The sequence below is a fragment of the Alligator sinensis genome, unplaced genomic scaffold (assembly GCF_000455745.1).
Source record: "Alligator sinensis unplaced genomic scaffold, ASM45574v1 scaffold454_1, whole genome shotgun sequence".
NCBI classification, from domain to species: domain Eukaryota; kingdom Metazoa; phylum Chordata; order Crocodylia; family Alligatoridae; genus Alligator; species Alligator sinensis.
The window spans coordinates 721227-725466 of record NW_005842095.1 but is presented as its reverse complement, the minus strand read 5'-3'; the positions used below and the strand labels follow the sequence as shown (position 1 = coordinate 725466).

Here is a 4240-nt window from a genome sequence, read left to right as displayed (position 1 = left end):
GCCCCAGCCCTCTTTCCTGCCTATGCAGGGGGTCGGACTCGATGATCTATTGACATCCCTTCCGACCCTAACATCTATGAATCTATGCAAGTGGCCCTCTTCTTGACCCTCTCAGTGCTAGCCACATTCTTCTTGAAGTGGGGCGCCCAGAACTGGATGCACTACTCCAACTGTGGCTTGACCAGTGTCACATAGACAGGAAGGATCACCTCCCTGCACCTGCTTGTGATGCATCTGTAGATGCATGACAAGGTGCGGTTAGCCTTACTGACTGCTTCATCACATTGGTGGCTCATTTTCATCCTGGAGTCAACAATGACTCCAAGATCCCTTTCTGCCATCATGTTGACAAGAAGGGTATTCCCCAGCCTATAGGTGTGTTGCTGGTTCCTTTTCCCTAGATGCAGCACCTTGCACTTGTCTGCGTTGAATTCCATCCTATTCTCATCCAACCACCTCTGTAATTTGTCTAGATCTAGCTGGATTCTGTCCCTCCCCTCCAGCATGCCAACCTTGCCCCACAATTTGGTGTTGTCAGTGAATTTGGACAGTATGCATTCCACACCCACATCCAGATCACTGCTAAAGATGTTGAACATTACAGGCCCCAGGACCGAGCCCTGGGGGACTCCACTGCCCACATCCTTCCAGGACGAAAATGACTTGTCCACCACCGCTCTCTGGGTGTAACCTTCTATCCAATTTGCAACCCATCTGACTGTGTAGGCATCAATGGCTCAGTCACCAAGTTTTTTTTAAGACAATGTGGTGGGAAACCATGTTAAAGGCCTTCTTGAAGTCCAGGAAGACAACATCCACCCCGACACCCTTGTCCAGGGACTTTGTGACCTGATCATAAAAAGAAACCAGTTTAGTCAGGCAGGACCTGCCCTCAATGAACCCATGTTGGTTGCCTCTGAGCATTACCTCCCTTGCTGGGCCCTTGCAGATGTGCTCCTTGATAATTTTCTCAAAGATCTTCCCAGGGACCGAGGTAAGACTGACTGCCCTATAATTGCCAGGGAACTCCTTTCTCCCCTTCTTCTAAATGGGGACCACATTGGCCCTCTTCCAGTCCTTTGGGACCTGGCCAGTGCCCCATGAGCACTCATAGAGCTGTGCCAGGAGCCCTGCTATGACACCCGCCAATTCCCTCAGCACCCTCGGGTGAAGAGCATCCTGACCTACTGATTCAGCCCCTCCAAAAGTTCCTTAACTAGGTCGTTCCTGACCCTAGGCACGGTGGTGCCTCCCCTGGGTCTGTCTGCAATTCTAGTGGGGGAAATGTCCCGATCCCTGTTCAGGAATATGGAGGCAAAGAATTCATTAAAGAGGTCAGCTTTTTCATTTGCTGCAATCACCAGATTGCCAAGCCTATCCTGGAGGGGCCCCACATTACCCAGTGCCTTCTTCTTACTTCCTATGTATTCCAAAAAGGATTTTTTATTATCCTTAAGTCTGGTTGATAACCCTAGCTCCATCTCTGCCTCAGCCTTCCTAAACAGCCTCCCTGCAGTCCCAAGCAATGGAGGTGTATCACCTTGGTCCTACTGTTTGTAGGCCTCCTTTTTTGTCCTCAGGCATCCCTGGATGCCTTTGCCAAGCCATAGGGGCTTCGTAGCACTCCTGCTCCCCTTGATGCACATTGGAAAAAGCAAAGGGGCACCTGGACTTGAACCAGGGACCTCTTGATCTGCAGTCAAATGCTCTTCCACTGAGCTGTACCCCCTTCTGAATTAGTTACTTAATACTTGATTCTTCCCTTGACTTTAGTTTGAGGGTTATGAAACCCTTAGTTACAGCTCTGCGCAGGGGAACTAATGGTTCTCACCAGTTCACAGAGAAACTTTTCCTTGTTCTGAGAACTGATGGGAATTACTAGATTTTAATATAGATATATATCTTTTCATTTATTAAAATAAAGAAATGGTCAAAGAAGGATGTGGCATCCATTTTTTGTTTTAGTTAGATTTCACATTTAAAAATATAAACTGTCTCTTATAAATGGCATATAATATCTGTGCACACAAGTTATGTAAATATAGCATGGGAAATGAAGGCATATATTCCACACACAAACACACACATGGCAAGGATTTCTGTGGGTGAAATCTTCTCCTGGACCAACTGCATGGCTAGGAAAAAGTTAGACAAGCTTCTAAATTGAATCCATTCTTCAACTAGTCCTTTGAATGCTGCATATTCAAAAGCTTTATCCTAGCCATGTACTTGGTCCAGTAAAAGATCACACCCACAAAAATCCTTGCCAATTTATATGTATATAGAAGATTAAATGTATCAAAACCCATCCAACTTAAAACCACCTATTATGTATCTATCTATATCTAAATCTAAGATCTAGATCTAGAGGAGTGCTAACAAGCCCCTAGATATGGATATAGATATAGATAGATATACAAATAAACATGTATAGAGCGGTGTGTCTGAACTATATTAAAATTTTTTTTTAATATAATTAACCAGTGGAAAATAAATATTTGCTGACTATTTATCATAGACGTACATGTCAGGGCATCAGGGCTTTACCTGATAGGGTTCAGAGTCCATGTCTCTAATGTAGTCTATTGGCCAGATAGTCAGTAATGGCCATCAGGATGTCTGTACCTGTGGTTGCACTAAACTCTTAAGCTCTTGGTCACCACAACTGGATGATACACTAATTAAACAGAAGGAAGAGTGTGCAAGTATTTTCAGTTCCAAGATTCTCAAACTGATCTTCTGGGGGCTCCTCCTTCCCCTACATCCCCTACCCATTCCACTGTGATAAAGTCATGGTCTTGGTCAATGAATAAAGTTCTTTGTGGGTCTGAATTTACAATATTAAATATTATGATAAAAATGGTCACTTTTACAGAATTGTAGTCCTGGGCATCACAATATACAACAAAAACAACAACAACAAAAAACAGTGTCTTCTCCTCCTCGTAGTGCATGTTTCTCTATTTTTTTACTATTACTGGTTACAGTCAAAGTCCAGTATTCTCTGGAGCTAATCACCAGCCAAGTAGGGCAGCTGTCTAGACATAATTACTTAGAAGAAAAAAACCCCCAACAAACTATGGCCCAGCACGTGCGCTTGCAGCAGCTCAGATAGAAGCGGAGCAAATTTGAGCTGGATGTTTTTGCCTCAGTGCACATGCTCGGACATGCACTTTGTTGTGGAGCAAATTGTGCCACTTGGGGCAAAATAACCCTGCCTGGCTCCTCCCAGATCTGCAGCCAGGGGGAGCTAGAACCCGGGGCTAGCACCTGTGCTGTCCCCAGCAGTATAAAAACCTTCCCTGTCCTGGCCTCAGCAGTATAAAAAGCTGCCCTGGCAAGTAGCTCAGGGCTACTCACTCTCAGGAGCTTCTGGGCCCCAGCCAATTGGTACCTTGGGACACTACCCCTTGTGCCAGCTGGACTGCTGAAGCAACCCTGAGAGTTCCCTGCACCTTCTACCCACTACAGCAGTCTGACAGTGGGGGCTGCTGCCTTGCCAGCTGCCATTGGACTGTGGTTGCGGGTTTGGCCTCTGTGCGGCACTACTGCCATTTGTGTCCCCTGCCTAGCCATCTGGGCAGCTATCACCTGGAAGATGTTCCAGGTGTGGTGGCCTGCTTTGAACAGTCAAAGAATGTCCTCCTGGCCCCATTTGGTCAGGAGGTCAGCCACAGCCAGCTGCGTCCAAGGTGCCAGCTCAGGGCAGGCAGGGTCCTGCCACTGGCCTCCCTAGCAGAAATTCTGGTGTTCCCTATTGGAAAACTGAAAAATCCCTGATAAAAAAAATCCCAAAGTCACTTTCTAAAATACCCCCAAATCCATGTTCCTCCACAAGTAAAACAAAAGACCACTATAAAAAGAGAAAGAGAGGCAGCGATCAGTTGGACAATGTTTTATTGATATATCTACACTGTTAAAGCAAGTCTCTTATCATAATAATAAAGTGAACTCTAAATACATCTTTCATGCATTCATGAATACATATTTTGTTGTCCTCCCACAGGGTGATGGCCCCCACACAAGAGGTTCAGCCCCACAAGAGGGGATTCAGCTCCCACACAAGGGGTTCAGCCCCCAACAGAGGGTTCAGCCCACACACAAAGGCTACGGCCACCCAACAGGGGGTTCATCCCCTACACAAAGTTTAGGCCCCCCAAACTAAATGGACTCCACAGGGGCTACCACCCCCCCCACAAAGCCCACGTGCCCCGCCCCAGCCCCCCAATTGCTGCCCTAC

At 46.5% G+C, this 4240-nt stretch overlaps 1 non-coding gene across 1 annotated transcript; it reads right to left on the bottom strand.

Annotated features, from left to right (window-relative positions):
• Positions 1-1657: 1657 nt before the first annotated feature.
• Positions 1658-1729, bottom strand: TRNAC-GCA. Its single transcript has one exon. It is a non-coding gene; the product is annotated as a tRNA-Cys (tRNA).
• Between the last annotated feature and the right edge of the window lie 2511 nt (positions 1730-4240).